At 51.8% G+C, this 24,711-nt stretch overlaps 1 protein-coding gene across 8 annotated transcripts in view; it reads right to left on the reverse strand.

Moving 5' to 3' along the window:
• The window catches only part of LOC102026497 (arf-GAP with GTPase, ANK repeat and PH domain-containing protein 1), a gene marked incomplete at its 5' end in the record, with an annotated part of 356,403 nt that overhangs the window by 35,836 nt on the left and 295,856 nt on the right, over nucleotides 1-24,711 (reverse strand).

Genomic DNA, 24,711 nt, shown 5'->3' on the forward strand with positions numbered 1-24,711 from the left:
TAGGTGGTGCACGCCTTTTAACCATCTCCGAGGCAGCCTTCCTTCCTACCCCACGGAGAAACTGCCATGCATGAAACGCACCCTGTGCCAAAAAGTGTGGCGGCCGCTGCTGCTGTACACAACAGAGCAGACGCTGGTTATCTCTGGGGCGGGCTACTGGTCCCCAGCCCGCTCGCTATGGGATGCAGTCCCTTCCCAAAGCGTGGCTGTGGATCTCTGGGCACTATTTCTTTGAGAAGGTTCAGGTAGGTTTGGGCGACAGGTGTGGCTGGGTGATGCTCTGCTCACCGTGTGGGGAGCTGTACACCCCAGAGAAAGCCCCCTTTGCTTCATTTCCTTTGGTTCACAAACACACCCCTCTCCCCAGCAGCGCCTATGATCATCTGCAAGGGTGAGAATTTACGGGAGCAGAGTCTGGGAGGCACAGCCTGGACCGGGTATCGTGGTTTGTACGCCGAGGTTGATGGCTTAGAACAGTCGGGAACTGGTGCTCTGAGGACTCTTAAGGCACCAACTGTGAAAGCCGCCTGGCTTTATCCTCCAGCTCTTACTGGAAGCGGGTTTCTGTGAAGGGGTCCTGGCAGGGAGCCAAGCCACTGCACCCCCTGGCCAGGCCACTGGCGCTGCGGGAGCCTCCTCCCTTCGCCTTTACCCTGCTGGGCTTTCCCTGGCTCTGACTGACTCCTGCTGCTTCCTTGGAATGCTTTTCTCTTCCAAATAGACCCCAGATCCCCCATCACCTTCTCCTGTGCAGACTTTGAACTCAGGATCAGTGGTGGTATTGGTGACAGCAGAGAATACTCACTGCCCTTCGTCAGAGGCCCCCCTGGGGTGATGGGCACGTAGAAGGTCTCTGAGGTCTGGGGACAGCATGAAGGTGACAGCTTTGCCAAGGCGGCCGAGAAGGTTCCTGTGCGGGGTCCCTGGTGTCCTTGGGAAGGGCGGTCCGTGGGTAGGACTGCAGAGCCTTTGGGCCCTGTGTTTACCCGGCAGGCTCTGACGCCCTAGGAGGACACTCCGGGCCCAGTGCCCTGCCCGGCTCGCTCCCACGAGCGCTCACAGGAGGGACACAGGGCCCTTTGGCTGCCTCTTGTTGTGCCGCATTTCCTCAGTAAACAGGGTGGAGGCGGGCAGTACCAAGGCTTTCCTTCCTTAACAGCTTTACTGAGGAACAGTTTACTGTAAATTATGTAAATTATGCCGTAAATTCTGCCTGTTTTTGATAGAACATTGGACAATTTTTAGTAAATCCACAGAGCTGGGCCACCATTGGTTGAGCCTGGTTTTGGAGTTTCCATCACCCCAAAAGATTCCGCACCCCCACCTGAAATCCCCATTTCTATACCAGACATGGTGTGGTCTCCTTCGTCTCTACAGATTTGCCTGCTTTGGATGTTCCACACAGAGAGAACTCTCTGACACGCAGCAGGTCCTGCGTGGCTTCTTCCACAGAGAACTTAGTTCTAATCGCTGGTCCATACGCAAGGAATGATCAAAAACTGCAGCAAATGTTTAGATTGGGAAAAAAAAACAAGCTCATTACAGCAAACGACACGGAGCCAGTCACAATGGGCCTGCCAGGTAGGCGCGGTGCCATTGAACTGTGTCCCCGGCCCAAGCAGTCACAATGGGATGGGGGCTTTTCCTGTACCAGGAACCAAACTCCGGACCTTGAGCTTGCCAGGCAGGCGCTTGTGCTGCTGAGCTACATCCCTGGCCCAGGGATGGGGACTTTTGAAGTGAGGGGGTATACTTTGAGGGAGATTAATGACAATGTGTCTTTTACTGTAATAAATTTTTAAAAACCATTTATTATTTACAAGAAAGCACTGTATTTCTTGTACTGTTATGTAAACGAAAATAGGGATTGCATGTAAAATCTGAGAGTGCTTTGCATAGAAGGAGCTTTTGGTCACTGCATAGTTCACACAGATCAACAGCTCGTGACATTTCTACACATCTCCGGGTTCAGAAATGCCCACTGTGTTCGGGTGTCAGGTTTTATGTGGGCTGTTATTTAGTAGTCAGAATGTTGATGTTCACAATCTTTGATGTTCACAATGAACTCGAAATTCCCGAGGTTAAACTTAGGAAGGTTAAGAACAGCCTGTGCCGGGCCAGATCCCGATCCATCATCAGCTCCGGGGGGATGCCACATGCAGTCCCAGCCCAGCCTTTGTGGATATGGACCCCAGCGAGGAGCCATCCAGTCTAAGGAGACCGTCAGGGCGCTGAAACGGAGGACCAGGGACGCCCCTTCCATACAGTGTCTTTTGTCTCCCCTCAGTCTAACCCTTGCCAAAGAAGGTCTCAGTCTGCCCCAGCTGATCATCTAGGTACAGATAATCGGGGAGGGGAAGTCGAGGGAGCCCCTGGTGGCCTCGCTCGGCCTTTCCTGTCTCAAGAAGGCACGGGGCTGACTTGGGGCCCACAGGGCCGCAGACCGGGTCCCTCACCACGCCGCCTACGGTGCAGTCGCCCTCTCTCGGGCAGCTGGCCTCGCCACCAAGTGCATGAGGACAACCCTCTAATGAAAACTGTCACCAGACCTTAACGAGGAGCAGGCTGTCTACCTGAAGGCAGTGTCCGGAAGTCCCAGGCCCCGCCTGTGCTCCTGAGCAGCCGCTAACCTTCTCCACCACCTCCCTGTTGTCTGTGTGGCCGCCCAGGGCCACCTCGGGGAGCTCTGCAGCCCGTGCTGTGGCTCTCCCGGAAGTGCGTCAGCATGTGCCTTTGTACAAAGGGCGTGGCAGGAGGGCCAGGGCCTGGGCCAGCGCCAGGGCTGAGATATGTAGCAGGTGGGGTGGGCGGCCTGGAGGAGGCAGTGGACTGACAGAGTCCAGCACAGGGTGTGGAGCCCAGGTGGGCCTCGGTCACCTGCAAAGTCTTGGGAGAGTCTGCGACAGCAGTGCTCACAGGTGGGGGACGGGAAGCCACACTTGAAGATGCATTGGCAGGGCCCAGGTAGCCCGCCCAGCGCCAGGAGCGAGGCAGGATCCAGGCCTTGGGCAGGCGGTCAAGGTGCAAGGTGGGTGCTGTGGTTTGGGTCGAGGTTTCCTCTGGTGCTCCCAGTGCCGCACACTTGGTTCTCAATGTGGGACCGTGACGAGGCAGGGCCTCATGGCCGATGGGGGCGGCTTCCATGAGGCACTGCTCTTGGGAATAGATTAATATCCTTCTCGAAGAATGGATTAGACTCCCCAAGGACTGGGTTAGGTCTCAGGAGATGGGAGTAGTTACCATGAGCACAGCTGTTATGAGGGGAGCATGGCCTCTGCCTCCCTCGTGTGCTGTGTTCTGCTCCCACTTCCCTTCCGCCTCTCCCCCAAGAGCTATGCAGCACAAATGCCTCACCAGAAGCCGAGCAGATGGTGTTGACCTCCTTTTAGACCTCCTGAATTGTGAGCCAAATAAATCTCTTTTCTTTATCGAAGTTCCAAGCCTCGGGCATACTGTTACAGTACTGGAAGGCACAGATGGCATTTTAGCAAAATTTTACCCCACGTGTTTTACTGAGGAAGAAATCCAGCAGAATCTGAGCACAGGAAGCAGCAAAGTCGCACACTGCTTATAGACAGGGGTTTATGCATGTCTGGAATTCAGAAGGGCTCAGGGAGAGGGAGGCAAAGCTCCTCTGCGTGGTTCGGGGAGGACACCGAGGTCCCGAGAGGTTACAGACCCTGTCTAGACCTGCAGGTAGCCATGAGGGAGATGGATACGGGCCGGCAGGGCGAGGGCACAGGTCTGGAACCCCGCCCCTCTAACTTGCTCGTCTGGCCTCACTGCTGACAGCCCTGCGTCTGCTCCCAGCAGTGCAGGCTGCTTTCCAGGGAGACCTGCGGCCCCGCTCCAGCATTTCCTCCTTGTCTACCAGCGAGGTGTGGGCTCCACCTCCTCCTACCTGAATTCAGCCTGGGTGAGGCAGAGGCCTCTGCCTTGTCCCTACACCCAAGTCACCTGGGGACTTGTGAGACTTACGAAGCCAATCTTCACCTCCGTTACCTCGGTCTCTGGGGGCTACCGGTGGTTCCAGGGGGCAGCTGGTACCCAGAGGGCTGTGGAGTGGCCGTTCTCACAAGCATGGGCCCTGACGAGGACATGCAGCCTCCCTTGGGAATTCTGCATCGTCTGCCAGGCCTAGTGAAGCAGGAGCCAGGCCCTCCAGGTGGCCCTGCCAAGAACGCCTGCCTTTGGCAGCATTTCTCAACCTCTGAGATGCTGACATTTTGTGCAGGATAATTCGCTGCCCTTGATCACTGCGGGTTATTTAGCAATATCCCTCTATCCCTCTATCTGGTGGCCTCTGTCCACCAGATGCCAGCAACAGACCCTCAGCCCAAGTTGTGACAACCTCAGATGCCTGCAGACATTGCCAAGGGTCCCCTGGGGGGCAGGATGAGCTGAGGCCCTGGTTCCCAGGGCAGTGGTTCTCTATCTGGGGATGTGCCAACCATGCCAGGGGAGGGGCAGGCTCAAGCTCCACCCAGTGTCTGATTGGGGGCCAGGCATGGGCTGCGGGCCCCCCACAGGCTCCAACGTGTGGTGAGGGCTGGGAGGCCCGTGCTAGCTTAAGACCCTTTGGTGACTGAGCAGGAAAGCCGTCTCAGAGGCCCAGGTGGAAAGCATGCCTGCCCACTTGGCATGAAGAAAGACAACTTTCAGAAGATGGGCTGGGTGGACCCTAGCGCTGAGACCAGATTGCTTAGTGACCAGTCCCAGGTTATTTCACTTGTAAGGTTTTACAAGTGAGCATCATTATAAGGTCTTTCTAAAAGACCTGACTTAGGACACACTGCCTCTGGGGGCTATAAAGCAAGACATCCTACCCTGACACCCCACTTCTTTAGCTTTTCTGTAAGTCTGCCAGGCTGACAGCCACTCTGTCCTGGCACACTGTTCAAAGCTGCAGTGTCTACACGGTCGCTGGTGGCCACAGGGTCTATCTGGCACCTCGGTGCGGCCAGGCCCAACTGAGTGCCATGTAGCATGCCATGTTCAAAGGCTCAGTGGTGAAGACCGACACAAATATTTCTAATACTTTCAACAACATTAGTTATTATGTTGAAATAACACTTTAGTGATAATGGGTCAGGTGATTAGAGCAGTACTATCACCTCCACCAGGTTCTTTTAACATTCGAGGACTAGAAAACTGACAGTGACATATTCTAGCTTGGTGGGACAGTGGGGTGGGCCAGTAAGAAAACAGAGGGAAAATATAAGGAAAGACTCTTCTTGGGGAGAAGAAAACGTTTCTGATCAAAGGAAACCACAGGGTACTTGAGTCTTTAGACAAACCTAGCTCTGCTCTGCAGGGGCCAGGGGCACAACTGAAAGGCGCAGCTGCTATCTGCGGACAGGCCCCAGCTCTCAGTGAAGGAGGACAGTCGAGAGCTCACTTGGTTCCCGAAGCCAAGAGCAGTCATGACCATGGGTGCCAGCTGGGCACACCTGCAGTGCAACTCCGCTCAGCCCTGGAGGCTGCGGGGGCCTCTAGGGAGACCCTACAGGGGGCCGAGGGGGGAACTCCAGAGGAGTGCAGGGCACCCCTTCCGCTGGCCACTTGCCCTTCCCATTGCTGTTACCACAGCTCTTGCAATGACGCGGCTCGTCGAGACAGAAAGCCCAGTGGGCTTCTCTGGGAGGCAAAGCAGTGTGTGCGTCCTGCCTTGTCCACGGGGCAGGCCCCTGGCCCACCAAAGATCCCCGCTGTCAGCGGAACTGTCACTGTGCGTCCCCACGCATGAGGGCTGCAGACAGTACGGCCCTGGGACAGTTCCGGGAGGCCTGCTGCTGAACAGGTCTTCTGTCCCCAGCACCCCTGACGACAGCTGCTCAGACTCAGATGGGCAGCTCTGGGTGTCCTCCGTGCTGGGACACCCAGTCCCTCCTGGAGAGGGCAGGGGTGAGGCGCGGGCAGGATGTGACCCGGGTGTGGCTGCTCCACACGACCCGCAAGCCCCCCTTTGATGCACAGCAAGTCTTTTGCACCCTGCACAAGCTGCATGTTTGGCTCCAGCGATCCTCTGACGTGGAATAGTCCACCAGGACAAGGCCACTGGTGCTGAGCAACGAGCTTGCCTTGCCTCCAAGCCCGGCCGGGACCAATGTGTCCCTTTCTTCCCACCATGCCGGCGAAGCCCTGGGTTTCTTTATTACTGAGCTACCATTCCTCACTTGGGTTACATTTGTTCTGGAAACACAGTTTTCTCCAGCTTCCTTTACAACGTCAGAACACGCTGTCTTTGTATCTCTCATCACTGAAAATACACAGTGTCTCTTTCTCTTGTAATTCACACAACCCACCCTCACTCGCTGACAGTGCACAACACACCGGTTTCCGCACTTGTCATGACATTTGTTTAGAACACTGTCATCACCCCAAAAAGAAATCCCATTGCTACTAGCAGTCACTGCCCTTCTCCCTGACGCCCTCCCGCCTCCTCCGCTCCTGCCAACCACTAAATCCACTTCTGCTACGCAGCTGCCAATTCCGGACGCTTCCCACGAGAAGACTGATAGGACACGAGATGCTCTGCGGCCGGCTTCCTCCACTGACCTTAACACTGAAGGCTCACTCGTGGTGCAGCACACGTCACCATGCCAGTTACTTATTTTTACTTTTTAAAGAGAATAATGATAAAAAACATTAGAAACAATACAGAATTTCACTAAACAGGATGACAGGAATTCAACAATGGTTATCATATTGTATATTGTTGTCTTCGAATTAGTTGTTCTTATTATCAGCATGCCAAATTGGTAGAAAAAATTAAAAAGAAAATAGAAATTGGCAGTACAATTATCCCAGCTATCTTTGTATATATGCATTTTCTTTCTTTTTCTTTCTATCTATCTATCTATCTATCTATCTATCTATCTATCTATCTATCTATCTATCTATCTATCCTCCTTTCCCTCATCCCAGTTGTTCCTTCCCTTTGAGCAGTTTCTCTCCCTTTCACAGGATGTACCTTTCAGATTTTATCTACTCTTTCAGGTTCTTACACTAGGGAGACAACACAATGTTCACATGTGAGTCTGATTTATTTCACTTACAAGTATGGTCTCTAGTTGCGTCCATTTACCTATGAAAGCCTGGAGGGGAAAAAGGAACGCTCTCCACTGTTGGTGGCAGTGTAGACTGGTGCAAGCACTGTGGGAATCAGTGGGGAGATTCCTCAGTAAACTAGGATTGCAGGTTCCACTCAACCCAGCTATTCCCCTTCCGGGTATTTTTCCAGAAGAACTGAAAACATCGTACCACAGTGGTATATGCGCACCCATGTTGAGAGCAGCGTAATTTGTCATGGCTAAATCTTGGAAATGACCAAAATGCCCATCAACTGAGAAATGGATAAAAAAGATCTGAGCCAGGTGTGGTGGCACACGCCTGTAATCCCAGCACTCGGGAGGCTGAGGCAGGAGGATCCTTGCGAGTTCGAGGCCAGCCTGGGTTACAAAGTGAGTTCAAGGCCAGCTTGAACTGCATAATGAGACCCTGTCTCAAAAAGACCAAAAAAAAAAAATTAATTTCAAAAAAATCTCATATTTTTATAGTAGTAGAGTATTACTCAGCTATAAAGAAAGGTAAACACAAGGCTTTTACAGGTAAATGGATGCCATTTATTTATGATGTTGGAGACTATTCTATCGTATGTATGGACAGACCAGGCTTTGTTTATCCACTCGCTGACTGATGTCTTCGGCTTTCAGCTACTGTGAAGAGGGTTGCTGTGAACACCGACGCACAAGTCTGGGGCAGATACACACTTTTTAACATCTCCGTGGATGCAGCTGGGAGCTGCATCCAGGTCCCACAGGAACTCTGTGATCATACTTCACCTCCTGAGGGATCTGTAATTCTAGAGCTGCTCCTCACCTGCCAAAGCCCTTCAGAGTTAGCCCGCCGCCTTGAACACGCTCACCGTCACTGTCACTCACGCAGGCGGGGAAGGAGAGCGTTCTGCTCCTGCCTCCTACCACGTGCGGTCCCTGTCAACTCCAGCCGGGGCAGCAGAGGACACCGGGCCCTTGTGGAAACGGGGACACCGAGGGCTGCAGAGGGCAGTCTGAGGAGCAGCACGGGGCTCCAGTCCAAGGACGACCGATGCCCTCCCCGTCCCCAGCGCCCTCAGGCCAGGGCTGCTGAGGACAGACGAGTGTCCCCGCCTTGGGGAGGGGCGCAGGCAGGCCACTCATGTCAGTGGCGTCCTCCAAGGCTTCAACCTCACAGGCTTCCCATAAAATCTAAGTAAAAATTTAAAATGGCAGAAAATTAGAAAATAAGGATACGCAAGAAGTAAGAATGAACCAGAACGCTGCAGTGAACCCCTTGGGATGCTCCTAATTTATAAGACGCTTTGAGTTCCTGCAGCACGGCCAGCTGTCCACAGCGTTACACTGGCGGCGGTGAAGGCCACTGACCAAAACGTCTCTCTCTACACTGCACGTGTGACGTCTTACAACCATGCATAAAAACTGTCTACACTTATACCATACGAGATGCTATGCGATTATATATTTACTTTCGTATGATATGTATGATTTTATGATGTATACATGACCATTACACAGTTTGTATACATATTTATAATATTTACAAACTAAATTAAATGGTTATTTGATAACCTACTGTAGATTTTTGCTTCATTTAAAATGTTTGGCTCAGATAAACACTGATGCCATTCAGTAGTTTTGAAAATAAATATTTCTGCATACTTCCTTCACTTTGGGGGATAAATGTTAAGAGAAGAATTGCCTAGTCAAAACCACATCATTGCCGGGGATGCAGCTCAGTGGTATAAGTGCCTGCCTGGCAAGCACGAGGTCGTGAGTTCAATTCCTGGTACCAAAAAAAAAAAAAAAAAGAAGTGTCATTTTAAAGGCTGTTCATATGCACTGCCAAGTTCTTCCAGAAAGGCTCTCCATTTTTACTCTTACCAGCAGTGGGAGTGGGAAGGGAATGGAACGGGCGACAGGCACATTTCCAGGAACCCTTGGCCAACATTAAGGATTATTTTTAAGAAACACAACATTTTTTTCCTTTTTTGAGACAGAGTCTCGATATGTATTCCAGGCTGGCCTCAAACTCGTGGCAATCCTCCTGCCTCAGCCTCCCGAGTGCTGAGATTACAGGCGTGAGCCCCCACATCCGGCCAACAGAACTGTTTTCTGCTTTTGTGTTTTGCCCATTAGGTCACCGCAATGATCTCGCGCTCACCCTCCGCTGTCCGTGCAGCCACCGCGCGTTACTGGAATGCGTGCCACCCAGCCTTCTCTGGAGATGCGCCCACCGCTGACCTTGACTGATGCCCCTGGGGACAGCCGCTCTTCCAGCTCCCGCAGGTTACTGAATCTCACCACTGCAAACTTGCGCATACGCGGCCAGGGTGGGAGGGACATCGCTGCTGAGACAGGGCGCTTCCTCCCCAGAAGCAGGAAGAAATATGACCTCCTTCTCCTCTCTGGATGTGTGCTACTCTCAGGGTTAGCCACATAATTTAGTGCATAAGTAACATATATTATTTCACACCACCTGATTAGAAAATAATTGAATTGTCTTTCCAGCAGCATCATTCCTGTCCTTCCCAAGGGGTTGGCTCGGGACTAGGTGTTTCCGTAGCTACTGATGAGATGCGCTGATCACTTGATTTAGTACTTATAGCAAATATGCCTTGTATACATGACAAGGTTTTTCCACTGGAGTTTTTGGTTATAATTTTTTTTTTTTTTTTTGTGGAAGGTAGTCAATCAAACCCAGGGAATCAAGCGCGGACTCTAAATGCACTACCACTGCGCTATACCACCAGCTCACTCACTGCAGCTTTTTCTTTTTTTTTGGTTTTTCTCCGGTACCGGGAACCGAACTCACGACCTTGCGCTTGTCAGGCAGGCGCTTTTGCCGCTGAGCTAAATCCCCAGCCCCTCACTGCAGCTTTTTTTTGAGACAAGAGTCTCACTATGTAGCCCAGGTGGGCCTCAAATTCCAGGTGGTCCTCCTGCCTCAGCCTCTCAAGTGCTAAGATTACAGGCATGTGCCACCACACCCAGTCTCCTTACTGTAATTTTTTAAGTGAGGCTTCTAAACTTGCCCAAAGTGACGCTCAGAAATTTTCTTCCTTTGAGAGCTTGGTAGCTGGGTGTGGTGATGAACTGCATAATCCAAGCTACTTGGGAGGCAGAGGCAGGAGGATTGCAAGTTTGCAAGTTGGATCCTAGCCTGGACAATTTACCAAGACCCTGTCTCAAAAAAGGGAGAGGAGGAGGGAAGCAGGAAGGGAAGAAGAGAGAGGGAGACAGAGAGAAGGAGAGAGGCGAGTTGGAGGAGCTGGAAGAGCCAGGGCTGTGCCTGAGTGGTAAAGCATTTCCCCAGCATGCAAAAGGCCCTGGGTTCATTCCCCACCATTGCAAGGACAAAAACAAAACCTTGGTGATTTTTTTTTCCTTAACAAACGAACAGATGACACCTGGGTAGAATTCAGCCCTTTGTGAAGAAGGTGAGTTATTTAGCGACTGACAAGTCCCAGCTTCTTGAGGCCCACGTTTTAAAACACGGATTTGCAGAGTGTGAGGCCCTGCCGTGGTCTGGGTCGGGAGGCCCCGGGAAGACAGTGGCCCGGGACCGAGAGGCCAAGCATGGGGAGAAGGGCTTTCAGGACGCCCGCGCCCCAGTGGCTGGAGGTGCCACCCCAGCCTCCTGAGAGCTGCTTGAGGGTCTCCCCGGAAGAGCTGTGGGGAAAAGCCATAGTGACCTGACATTTCGTACTGGAAGGGGATCTCCTGGCAGAGTAAGGGCCTGGTGAGCCGGGTAAGGGCTTTGGAAGGGTCCTCAGCCTTTCCTTTAACGTGTGGCTCAGCTGGGTGTCACCTGAACTCAACAGGAAGCAATCCGCAGAAGGGTCTTCGGAAAGGGCCACTGCAACAACCACCAGGCCCTGCACCCTTGCTCCGGCAAACAGGATGTCCTTGTAAACACGCGCACGGAGGGTGCTGTTCCCTTTTCTCGGGCGCTCTGGCCCTGTGAGGGGCCTTCCCAATAATCATGTCCCACCCCCTCCCCGCTCTCAGCGCCTGGGGTGGTGCTAGCAGTGTGCCAGCAAAGGATTCTGGGTGAGCAGAGCGGTTAGGGTAGCTTGTCTTTGATGGCTGCTTCACAGCGGGATGAAAACCAGCTCCGGCTGTGCGTATTTCAGAAATAAAATGCGTCCCAGGAACATGGAATAACAAGCGGGCGGCCACAATAGGGGTGCGAGGAGCAGCAGAAGCCCCGGTACCCCTCCTGACTCAGGCTGAGGGATGCGCTCCTAAGTACAGGTGAGTCATGTGCCACCAGCCCGCAGCCTGGCGACTTCAGAGCCCCAGTGGGGTATTGGGGTGGCATCCCGAGACTGCACTGAGGCTGGTGGCTTAAGGCAGCTCCTGCTGCAGCCGGGTGGTCGCGTGTCCGCAGCTGGGCTAGCACCTCGTACGGGGGCTTCAGAGTGAGGAAGGGAGCCAGGAGGAGCCACTGTGGAGGTGCTGCTCCTCCCACCTGCCTGGGGTCTGGGCAGCGGGCCCCTTCTGTCCCTTCCCCTTCGAGTTTCCTACAGCAGGCTCCAGGGCCACTTTGAGGACTGCCGGCATGGACACACCTGGTTTCACCCAAGGCTCCTTCCCGCAGCCGACATGCTCGCGGGTTTCAGGTGAGGACAACGGCCTCAGTGTCTGCAGGGACCCGGGCACTCAGGAACCGGCCCCCAGGAAGGCGCCGTAATGACATCTGCAGGTGAGGGCAGCAGGGCCAGAGGTCAGGGCCCTGGCCATCCGAGCGTGCCACACCTGTCCTGGTCAGGGCTGCGCACAGTCCCCGGGCAGCTGCTCTTGCTGGGTGGGGCAGAAGTTGTCTGCTGTGCACCAGGCCTCCGCGGTCTGCGTGGGCCATGAGGGCAGGGCTGGAAAGCGGGGCCTCTCGGGAATCGAGACCCTCGCGCCACTGCGGCTCACTGTGCGGCATGGCTGCAGGCCCAGCAAGGCTTCTGAAGGGGGGCACGAAATGATTCTGGCAAAGTCTGGCTCTCACTCAACCTGAGGCGGCCTGAGAATGTGCCCCTTCCCTCACCCACACCTAGGGGTGGGGTGGCTTCACCTCCTGCCTTCTGACCCTGCCAGCCTTTGCTCTCTGCCCGTGCCCCATGTTCTCAGCAGCCTTGGACTCAACTTGCACTGCCAGGGGAAGCCCTGTTCTCCCAGGAAGAGCATCACGAGCCCGCCCCGCAGGTGTGTGCAGTATTTCCAGGGGATGCCAAGAGCCCCTTCCACACTGCCCTCATGTTGGTGCTCACAGGCCCCACCCCTGGCCAGGAGCAGCCCCCAGCCCAGTCCTGACCTCTACAACCAGCCCCCAAGTGTGCCCCCTAGGAGCAAAGTGGGCATGGCCAATGTGGACCTGGACAAAGAACTTCACACAGCGGACAGGGACTCAGCAGGTGCACCAGTTATTTTCCCAAGATACAAAATGAAGGTTTCCACTATAGTGTTTTTGGTCACTGTTCTCCCACAGTGCTCAGACAGCACACGGTCATCAAGCATCTGGAAGATGGCAGCATACTACAGGCTAGGGGAGGGCACAACAGGGTGAGACACAGGACAGAGACACAGACCCCTGTCTCCACGCATCCTAGCACCCGCTGGTCCTGTCTTTCGATGTTGCATGGCGACCTTCCCATTACAAACCCTTCAGGACCCAAGAGCAACGCACTGAGGCTCAGGGTGTGGGTAGGGGGGATACGGTCCCAGGGACACCCGCACTCGCCTGCTGAGTAACCTCTGTGTACTCAGCAATGACACGGGACAAAACCGCACCTTTCCAAAAGGGTTCCTTGAGACTCAGGCACTGGGGCCCTTGTGAAGTGCGAGGCATGGTGTCAGCCAGCTTTTCCTCCCTGTAACCAAACCTGACACACTCCTGGAGGAGGAAGGCCTATCTAGGCTCACGGTTCAGAGGAGTCAGTCTATGGCTGGCTCCACTATTTCTGGCTTGTGGTGAGGCAGAGCGTGATGGTAGAAGGGCACAGCAGAGCAAAGCTGCTCACCTCACGTGGGCCAAGAAACAGGGCATGAGACTCAGACACCAAGGGGCGGGCAACCACATGTAGTCCCCAAGTCACACCCCATGACTTACTCCCTTCAACCAGCCTCACCTCTTGTTCCCACCACCTCCCAGTTCCACTGTTATGATCCCATGAGTAGATCACTCCCATGATGAGGCCTCTGATCCAGTCACCTCTTCAGACCGCATCTCCACACACTGCTATACTGGGGATCAAGCCCTTGACACACGAGTCTTTGGGGGACCCTCCCCATTTAAACATAACAGACCGTATTCAGAAAGGCTGGGTGCCACTGTGGCCTGCATGCAGGATGGTGCCGACAGGGCTGCACAGTCTCAGGCACGGGCCACAGGAAGTGGAGGGAGGTACTGGATATGCTGGCCCAGGCGTGCTCTCGCTGCCCTCAAGGTCACACCGATGAGCACAGCCTTGCCACCACATTCAGGCGACCGCTTCCTTGGCCTCAGCCCTTGCGGGTAGCACAGCCTGCTTCTGACCTTCATGTCACCAGTGCCAAGCACACAGCGGCTCACTCTGCAGGACACGGTGCCGAAGAGGCCAAGGCGGGGTGTTACAGACTGGCTGTGCTCCCAGATCCACATTACAGCCCTAACCCCCACTGCAGCTATATCTGGAGACCAGGCCTGTAGGAGGTGATGAAGGTTAAAGAAGACCATAAGCTTGCTCTAGGAAGGAAGACACCAGGGCTCTCTTTAGCAGGTAAGAGCACTGTGAAAATCAGGAGTAGAGCTCTCATCATGACCGGAGACAGCAGGCGCCGAGGCCCTGGACTTTCGGCCCTCCTCACTGTGCGCTGCTATAGCTGAGCCCTGCCTTGCGGTCTCACGAGTTTTTTTGTTTTGTTTTGTTTTGCTTTTTTCTGGTACCAGGAATAGAACTCACGACCTTGCGCTTGCCAGGCAGGCACTGTGCTGCTGAGCTAAATCCCCAGCCCCTGGGTCTCACGACTTGAAGCACTGGTGGGATTGTTAGTGGGGAAAGTCTTTCATCTTAAACCTGACACCCAGAGAAGAAGCAGTGGCCATTGGGAATCACTGTCACAGAACACATGGGCTCGAATAGGATCTCTTATCCAAGAGGCTATCAAGATATACGGTGAATCTTCCAGTTTTTAAACATGACTATAGCGAAAGATATATTGCAATTAACCCTCCTCAGAATTCTCCCCCTCGCTCTGAACACACTTGTGCCGTTATTCCTGCCACTTCCTGAAGCAGCTCTGGAAGTCCTCTTTCGCAAGTGTCTTTACAGGGTGTGATGAAAAATGTGGTGAGTGCCACTGCCACGTGCCATTCAAGGGAAAGGCAGGCTCATAAAAACCCGACAGTGTAACCTCGTCCTTCTTATTCACCGGATCTGCCGCTGTGTGATTTCTGGCTCTTCCCCAAACTCAAAATGACAGCGAAAGGCCAACGTTTTACACTGACTGAGGACGTGAAGGCCGCCACAGCAGCGAGTACAACTAAAAACCCTCATGAGAGAGGGCTATCTGTAACTTTTAAACCACACGTAGTAGCCGTGTGGAGCATTCCAGTTCTCAGGTCTTGGCGGCCTGTGGTCTCCTTGAGAGCTTGTCTGGAGATTCCAGCAGGGGAGCGCAGCTCCTCGCATACCCTTGACCTCTATCGGGGGTGGTCATCCTCTTCGACCGAGGCGCAGCTCCGGGAGGGACGCACATGGAGCACTGAGGGAGGACGGGGACGCCCGCCCAGCCAGCCAGATCAGCCGAATCAACCCTGGTGATCAAAGCGGTGACAGATGTCGCAGCCGGATCCCCTTCACATCCGTGGTCTCCTGACCATCACCAGAACTTTGTCCTAATCTCGTCCGCTCCCTTCTCCACGTAGAGACCTGGCGCGGGTGGAATTTACCAGCGTCCTACTTGGTGCTGGTGGAGATGGCACTTCTGCCAGCATCGCTGGCAAAACGCCCAACCCCCAACTGTCACCTTACAATGTGGCAGAGATGCTGCTTTTTGGCTCTCTGGAAACCAGGGCTGATTACAGAGGATTAAGAAGTCTCATACGCTTTGTCAAGATGAAACACGCTCCTTAAAGACAAATAAAGCAAACCCACACAGTCTGCAGACGTGACTGTTCATAGCAGGAGTGACAATTTCAAAATCACATATAATTTTTAAGAGCAATTTTAAGTTTCTCTAAAGCAGGGAACTGTATTACTGGCACTTCTATTTTTCTCACAGCAAAGTGTGCTTCTACTGCGAATGTGGGGACGTCAGGGTTTTGCCGCGTTTTTGCTGCAGTATTATCCTTATCAGCCTTGCAACTGGTGATTGTTGTGACTGTAGCTCAGTGAGTCTGCCTTTCCCACCAGGTCGGAGCCCTGGGCCCGAATGCAAAGCCTATTATCTCCGTGTTCCCAGGAACACTACTCTCTGCACGGTGGGTCTGAGGAGACCCTGTGCCCTGAAGTCCTCTGAACTGTTTTCTGGCTTTTGAAATGAGCTTTGGTTTTGCACAGGAGTAAGGAGCCCGTGCAGGTTAACGCGGCGCCACTTCCCCTGAGTATTGGCATGTGCATCACTGTGGATGCCGAGTCCTTCATCGGACTGACATTCCACAGGGACTTCGCGGGGGAGCGGGTGGCGGGGAAGCATTTCACTTCGCTTTTACCCATCCTGCTCCACTCCGGCTTCTGGGGGCAACAACCGAAAATTAATAGTCTCAAACATTTATTGAGTATCTACGACAGTTCCGCTCTGCTTATTTCTGTTTCGCATGTTTAGAAAGGTACAGGTGACCAGTCTCTCACTGGTCCCCAGCGCTGCTGGGCGGAGCCATCTAGGGCCTTACGGCCCAGGCTGGACCGCTGGAGGCGGGGGAAGGCGTGGCATCTGCAGCTCTCCTCCTCAGCTCAGGGTCCTCTGGCGACAGGAGCACAGCATGGCACAGGCCTGGCCCAGTCATGGCTCAGCTACAGGAAGTGATTCTCCCTGTTGGTGGGGGTGCACCTTCTGCAATTTGAAACAGACAGCCCGGGGCAGCAGGACCACGTCTGCCTGCCACTGTGATTGCGCACTTGTCCTCTGGGGTGGCCGTCTGTGATCACACACGCGAGGGACGTTCACTCGAGGGAGTCTCTCGGAGCGATGCCTCGGCTACGGAGCGCTCATCTTCCAGATCACAGCAGGAGAGAATCTCATAGTGGGCACAAATGATGTTTAATTATTTGAAGCTTTAAAATGGCACCGCCACTGCTGGGAGCTCCAGTGACTTCTTGAAGGAATCAGGGCTCTGTGGCCGGGGGTGGCTCGCTCTGCCCAAGGGCGTTGGAGGGTCCACCTTTGCAGCCTCGTGACGTCACCGTGAGGCCACCACCGGACAGTGAGGTTGACTTCTTCAAGGCCTCGGCACAGCCGCGTGCAACTTCCACCTTCACCAGTGCGCACGTCAGGTGGTTAGGGTCTGGGGACCGGAGTGACCTGTGGTTTGCGCTGCCTGTCATTTCCAGGGCTGTCTGCCCAAGGGCCCCAGAGAGAGAAGGCACAAGGAAGCCTGTCTTCTTAAAGAAAATGAGAGGTGATGAGCCCCAAGTTTGCTGCTGGGGCCCTGTCCATCTGGGAAGGCTCTGACTCTGCCTCCCGGTCCTTCCTGTCCCTCCAGGCTGCTCTGCGGCACCCGGTGGATCCCAGCTCCTTGTTCACAAGTGCAGCGACCCTGGCCAGTTCCCCAGGCCGTGGGAGCGGGGAGCGGGGCCAGCTTCTGTGGGCGCCCGAGGCAGGGACCCCCGGGCCCTGCTGCCTGGGGTACTTATCACTGGTGCAGGCTTACCTCCCTCACCGGACACGGGCCCTGCCTGCACCTGCTCAGCGCTCCTCTCTGCCCAGGGCCCGGCTCTGGGTCCACTCCTCCACCTGGTACCCATGCCACAGAAGGACACTCGCCCTGGCCGGCTCCCCAACCCCTCTGCCTCACCTTCGGAAATTCCTCCTATCTCTCATCTTAACTCGGCGGGATTCGTATACCTCAGAATCCACACTATGAAAGCACACAATTCAGGGATCGGGCTCGGCAACCATCACACCATGTAAATCCCGCTCGTCTTCATCAGCCCCAGGAGACTTCACGCCTGTTTATGACACACTCCCAATACCCCGCTGACCCTCCCTCTACATGGATCTGGCTGTGTGGGTTATCATGTGACCAGAACCACACAATACACAGCCTTTTGTGTTTGGCCTTCCATGCTGTAACATGTACCTATATGTACTGAAATCCCTCTTTACGGGTGAACAATATTTTACTATTAGACCATCTTTTGTTTATCCAATCATCAGCTGATGGACATTTGGTTTGTTTCCACTTTTTGGCTTCTATGAATGCTGCTGCTATGAATGTTTGGGCACAAATTTTTGTGTGGATATGTGTTTTCATTTCTCCTAGGTAGGGACTAGGAGATGAGCTGCTGGATTGTATTTTTTTTCTTTTTCAGGAAGTAACAGCCTGTTTTCCAAAGTGGTTACACGTTTCATGTCCAAGGTTCCAGTTTCTCTGTGTCCTGCCCAACGCTGGTGACAGTTGCTCCCCAGGGTGTATTGTGACGTCTCGGTGTGTGTATGATCTGCAGTTCCCTAGCAAGCCATGATGTCAGGTACCTTTTCATGGGCTTAATGACCACCGACACGTCTTCTTTGGAGGAATATCTGCTTGAATTCTTTGTCCATTTTAAATTGGATTACTGTCTTCTGTTGGTGAGCTGTAAGCTTTCTTCATATATTATGGATACTAAACCCCTATCCGATATATGATTTTCAAATACTTTTGCCCATCCTTTAATTATCTTTTTACATTCTTCATACTGTCCCCTGGAAACACTTAGTTTTTAAAAAAATTTTAATAAAGTCTAATTTCTTTATTTTTTTTTGTGTATTGCTTCTGTTTTAGGTATTATATCCAAGAAGCCATTGTCTAAGCTGGGCCTGGTGGTACATGCCTGCAATCCCAGGACTCTAGGAGGCTGAGGCAGAAGGATCACAAGTTCCAGCCCAGCCTGGATAACTTGGTGATTTAGTCATCTGTCTCAAAAATTAAAAAAAAAAAAAAAAAAAAAAAAAAGGCTGGGGTTGTACCTCATTGTAAAGGCCTTGGGTTCCATCTCCAGTGCCAGAGAAAACAAAACAAAACAAAACAAATAATAAAACACTGCCTAATCAAAGGTCACAAAATTTACTCTTATGTTTTATAGTTTCAGTTTTTGCCCTTAGGTCTTTGCTCTGTTTGGATTCAATTTTGTATATGGCATGAGATATACATTCTTTTGCATGTAGATATCTAGTTCTTTTAGAAACATCTGCTGAGACTTTCCCTTCCCCATTAAATTATTTTGGCATCTTTGTTGATAAATCAATTGGCCGTAGATGGATGGATTTATTTCTGAACTGTCAGTTCAATTTCGCTGATCTGATGTCTATTCTCATGCCAGTGCTATACGGTCTGGATTGTGTGGTTTTGGACTAAGTTTTCAAATCAGAAGATCTGAGTCCTGCAACTTCCTTATTAAGGCTGTTTTGTCTATGTTGACTGTGTTGAATCTGTACATCATTCACATCGTTTTGTGGAGTACTGCCATGCACACAACACTACGTTCCAGTCTGTACATATTTTTATTTTTATTTTTAAATTTTTATTTATTTGTAAGTTTTTTTTTTTTTTTTTTTTCTTCTTGTGGTACCTGGGATTGAACTCACGACCTTGCGCTTGACAGGCAGGCACTTATGCCACTGAGCTATATCCCCAGCCCCGGCCTGTACATGTTAATAAGCCTTTTCCTGGTGCTGTAAATGTAACTGTATCCTTCATTTTCTTTGGCCATTCATTACTCATATACTGGAACACAACTGAGTTGTGCCTACTGATCTTGTATCCACCAACCTTGTGGAATTCATTCATTAGTTGTTGTAGGTTCTTATGGGTCCCTTATGGTTCTTTACATCCAAGAACATGTCACCCGAAAGTACAAATAGTTTATTTCTTCCTTCTGAGTCTGTATGTCTGTTCTGTCTTACCCAATTCTCTGGTTTGAACCTGAAGTACAATACTGAATAGAAGTGATGACATTCTTTTTGTTCCTGCCTCTAGGGAGAAAGCTTATACTATTTCACCATTAAGTACAATGTTAGCTGTGGGATCTTCATTCCTGTCTTTTATTAGGTTCAGGAATTGTCCTTTTACTCCTAGTTTGCTGAGTGTTGATATCATGAAAGGGCATCAGATTGTGTCAAGTATACTTTACCACCTAGTGAGACATCATATTGGTTACTGCCTTTATTGTACTAATGTGATGTATGATGCTGATTGATTTTTCTATGTTGAACCAACCCTGCATTTCTAGGGAAAATGCTACTTGATTATAGTGTATAATCCTCTTCTACTGGGGTCTCAGAGGTGCTGTCTGGCTGGGATGGAATTCTGGATGTGCCATGCCAGACTATGATCTGATACAGGAAAAAAACAAAACAAAACAATTCAACTCAGCCCAAATGAGCGTAGGAAGTGAGGAGTGAGGTCCAGTGGGTTGGGCTCAGACAGAAAATCCATAGGCAGGGTTGTGGACATACTGCTTGGTGCGGACAAGAACCTCTCCAAATTTAATGCGCAGCAGAATTACCTGAAGGTCAAAACAAAAGCAAGAGCCCTACCCCAGGGATGTGGACTGGAATAGGCTTGGGGTGGGGTCCGAGGAGATGCGTTTCCAGGTGATGCTGCTGCTATAGAGAACCTCGGCACAGATGGGAAGTAGGGCAGCCTCGCACTCTCTCCCTAGGCTGGGCCAGGCACTGGCCACTTGTCTCTCCCATGAGTAGCAAACAGGACCCAGGCACAAAGCTGACTGTACCTTCCAGATAAAAAGGAGGCCAGGAAACTTCAGAAGTATTAGTTTCTTTTAGTAAGAATGCTCTATGATTAAGCGAATGGGGCTAATGACCAGTTTTACCTTATAAATGAGAAAATACTTGGTTATTAAAATCAAAATCACAGAAGATGCTAGCCGTGGAATGAGAACTAGAAATCCTGTGGCCTGGTTCCGTATTTCACCGAGCAGATAAAGAAAGATGATGGTGAGGCCTCTTAAACACAGGCTCCACAATTTCAACCAACAGCACGGGGTCAGAGACCTGAGCCACCTGGGCTGGGCGTGGGGGGAGGTGCTATGCTTACGTGAAAAGTTGATCCAGACAGCCAGGGGTCACACCACTGTTTTCTGTACAAGTTCTTAGGCTCAGCACCCATGGCAGAGAATGATGCTTTTGGGGCTAGGAGCGTGTGACCTAAAAGTTCAGGGTTGTCACGTGAACCCAAACTACAACGACCGGCGCTTTGCTACAGTGCAGGTACCAGGTTTGGGAAGCAGGAAGACAATGCAGTCGTATTACTCTACCAAAATCCACACCCAGGTACAGGATGGCTGACTCGACCAGCCCGCGGGCTGTGCTGCGAGCTAAGGTAGGGGCACTGCGAAGACCCCAGCTTCTGCAGGCGCTGGGCTGCTGTGAGATGTGCAGCAGAAACGGGACAGGAACAGAAGAACCGAGAACAGGCGTCACGAGCCCGATCCTGGCTCAAGCGGCCTCTGAGACCCTGGCCAAGTGACTGGCGACAGCCTTGTATTCCCCTCATTTGGAAGATGCGGATTACCACAGTGGCAGGAGGGCTTTGTGCTAAGTAAGGAAGAGTACACAGGGCCCTGAGAGCTCCAGGCAGGGCAGGTTTATCTCTCCTTCCCCTTCATTATAAAGACGAGGCAAAGTTTCCTTAGAAGAGAGAGTTTTCAGTGCAAAAGCATGAATATGGCACAGAGAAAAAGCTTTGTTTTGGAGGCTCACAAGGGAGGCAGCTGTTGCAGAGAGCACGTATTGCCCATGGCGGGTAATGCAGCACTAAAAGGCTCCTCTTCCCGTCCCACTCCTTCCTGCACTCTCCCAAGCAGACTCCGGCTCCACTGTGGCCGAGGCACCTGCTAACAGCTGTTGCGTGCTGTTCCCTCACCCTCTCACCAACCAGAGATGATGGAAAAATCTTAAAAAAAAAAAAAAAAAAAAAAAAACCCACAAACTCCTCAACTGTCTCCATGGCTACATTTCAGAGTGGATGATACGATTTTCAACCCAAGACAGCTCCCTGGTAGCACACATCGCTTTCCTGCAGGATCAAATAAATAACGGGGTTCACGTGCGGCAGGCGGCACACGTACTGATCGCGCCATTTCGGTCCATCTGGTTCAAAGGCAGATGTGAGTACGGTCATCCTTTAAAAACTGGGTCCCATTATACTTAACCTGATGGAGAATCTTCTTAAAACTGTCCTTCTTCTAATTAGAGCTGCTCTATTCGGACAGCTTCATCAGAAAGCCCTGGACTGAGCGTGAATCTCGCCAAGCTCCCCGGCTGAGGATTGCCGGATGAAGCGCTGCATCCGCTGTCACGGTAATCTATAGGTATTATTTTTAAGGCAGTGTTAATGGACTTCTCATTTGTACATTTTCCTAATTGGCTTAATATTTATAGTAGAATATTTCTGATCTGGGCCCAGAGCTCCAGTAAACTCGAGCATATTTAGCAGTGCGCTAACGAGGCCCATCCAGTCATGGCGTCCCTGTGTGAGTTATGACTCTCTCAGCCTGATTCCAACTCAGCTTGCCGCAAAGAACTTGCTAAAATATCTTCAGCAAAAGCTCAGGTCCCCGAGCAGCTGCTGGGTTTGCAGAGCCGCAGACGTATGGACTTCACTGGCAGTAAATGTCACTCCTGCGCGTGGACAGCATGCCTGCGAAGCACGGCGCCTCTGAGGACTCTGTCGTCCATGGTGGGCTGGCGCAGGGCGCGGTCCCCGTCGGCCGTCGGGGTGTGCGGGAGCCGGGAGGGCTGGCCCCGCTCTGAGGCTGGGGCCGGGCCATGGCCGCAGACAGGCATGCCACAGTGACAGAAATTCACTTTGAGTTGCAATTAGTGGCGCTGTCATTTTCGGGGGCCCCTGCCAATTAATTAAGCCTGTCAAACAGGAAAACTGCAGCGTCCACATGATAATTTATATTGGAAGAGACGAGCTTCATGAGCACAGAAGCGTCGTCCGCAAACAGGATTCTCCCTCACAGCGCTGGCACATACGTGAAAACAACTAACCTGAAAGCACACCAAGAAGCAAGCGCACATGTGTACGAAAGGGTCCGTGTGGGGAAGAAGAAAGTTAAACTGTCCTTGTTAGAACTGTTCACTCTGATCGCCGGAGTAGAAGACAGGCTGATTAAAACTCCAAACGAGCCCCCAGCTCCCTGAACCCTCTGCGTCCGGGATGATAGAATCAGAGGAGTTTATTCATACCATTAAGCCCCAGAGAACTTAATTGAAAGAAGAGCACAGCCCGGACCTTGACAAGCGGGAGGTCACAGTAATTGCTGCCGGACATATTTAACATTAAGATAATCAGGCCATTAATTACCCTTTGGATCATTAAATCAGCCAGTTGCAAAATGAAATTTCTGCCTCTATTACTCACTTGAGAGACCACAGGGGTGGCCTTTAATTTATCAGGGAGCTTGAGATACAAAGGCTGGGGCTGGGGGAGGGCAGGCGGGGAGGGGGCAGGCGCACCGGAGTGGCGGCGGGGCAGGGCATCCATCCGCCATGCTCCGTGATCGCGGCAAATTAACTAGGTAAGATAACCTCCGCTTCCAAAGGCAGAGGCTGGGGGTATGTAAATAGATGAGGGCAGACAGGGAGATCAGAGTCTGCACACCACTTAGCAGGATAATAAAGGAAATCATCCTTGATTATCAGTGCTAATTTGGACACTGCCGGTAGCTTGTTATGCGTGTTCTGAGTAGCATTTAATTAATTCAATTGCTTGTTAATGAGGGAAGTGACATGTGGGGAGCAGATGCCACCCAACTGCAGATGGACTCTGGTCATCACGGCAAAGTCCTTTTTTCTGTTTCTCCCACTTCTCCCCCTCCCTGTTTTTTTTTTTTTAAAGAAAGAGAACAGGAAAAGGTGTCAAGCATAGAGGAACACTCAAAAGAGACAAAACACTGACCCCGGCGGGCCAAGAACTGTTGAAAAATAATCAGAGGAGACAATCCTGGGGTTGCGTGGGCAGTGATGTTCCCCGAGGCCACATTTGGAACAGTGCATCTTTATGCCAGAAATTTGAGCCTCAGATTATGATATTGTGATCTTATGATCAAACCTAACAAGACAAAGACGCGGCCAAGTGGTGCTGCTTTTAATATCTCAGAGTCGGCTGCAGGGATCCAATTATTTTCAGTTTGGATACATTTCCCCTTTATCAATATCTCCATGTGCATAAATAAGATGAAAGTGGCGTTGTGGAATCAAAAGGAGCTGGCACTCCCCGCGCCGGGCGGACTGCTTCCGTCTGGAAGTGCGGCCAGTCTCTCCCACGCAGGTTTCTGATGTGGGCCCTCATCTTCCTATCGAAGGTGACATCTTTTTATAGGTTAGAGACAAGAAGGGAGTTTAGGCAGGGAGGTGAACTTACAAATAATATTTAAAAAAAAAAAAAAAAAAAAGGAAAAAAGGATGCTAAAAAAGGGAAAAGAATGTGTACTAAATCAGCCAACTGTTCCCTTCCGAGTGCATCAAAGACGGAATGGGTGATTTGAGAGCTTCTCTCAAGAGCTCTTTCATGGAAATGGAAACAGTTCTGCACTTCCAGGTTGCTTTGATTTCCTAGCCTACCTCAGCAGGGTCCCAAGCACTGCGTAAATAGGCTACCTGCCTGGAAATGCAGACAGCGAGGTCGCTGCAGATCCTCCCTGGCCAGATGCCTCCAGGCGGGGCACAAAGAGGGCGCAAGGGGCCCAGGTAGCCAAGCAGAGGGCGCTTGTGCCAGGAGGGCTCTGCTAGGGCCTGGGAGGAAATGATTTTCACTACGGTCAATCCATGGGGTTCCTGCGTGGAAGCGGGGTGACGACAAAGACCAACTCAGGGTCACGGTGCTGCTGAGTGGCCCCCGGCGGTTTTGCTTGTGCCCCCATTTCCATGAACACATGGGGAATCCTGAGGTCCTGATATGACAAGGACACCTGACACGTGTGACACGATGACCACCTCCCCCCTTCTCCTTCATTTGTTCAAGAAATGTTCACTCGGCTGCTGCAATGCCTCTACCTCTGAGTTTATTATTCTCACATTTGGAGCGGCCATCAAGGAGCTCTGAGACTTCTTTCTCCCTGTAGGCGACAGTTATCCATGTCCTCACGCAGGAACCCAGAGCCCTGCCTGCCTGCCTGGTGGCTCCAGGTCCCACCCTGCAGCACAGCCCATCAGGGTCCAACACAGAAACTCGCTCCTTAACCCTAAAATCCAGTTAATTCTGCCCACTCTTCCTACCTTTACACCACTTAACCATTCCCATTTAAAATCAATATTTTAAGTGTGTGCTTAAATGGTATCAATAGCAATTAGAGAGGGGAATTCTGATTCCACCCCAGATGTAGTTAATTGTTGTCCCATCGATCTCTCCTCTAACGTGATTCTTTCTCCAAATTAAACCCCCATTACAGAGGGGGGATGAAGGACATCCTTTCCCCTCCTGCGACAATAAATTTAATATCGAATGTGC

Source organism: Chinchilla lanigera, unplaced genomic scaffold, assembly GCF_000276665.1.
Source record: "Chinchilla lanigera isolate Chin_1 unplaced genomic scaffold, ChiLan1.0 scaffold00052, whole genome shotgun sequence".
In the NCBI taxonomy this organism is placed as follows: Eukaryota; Metazoa; Chordata; class Mammalia; order Rodentia; family Chinchillidae; genus Chinchilla; species Chinchilla lanigera.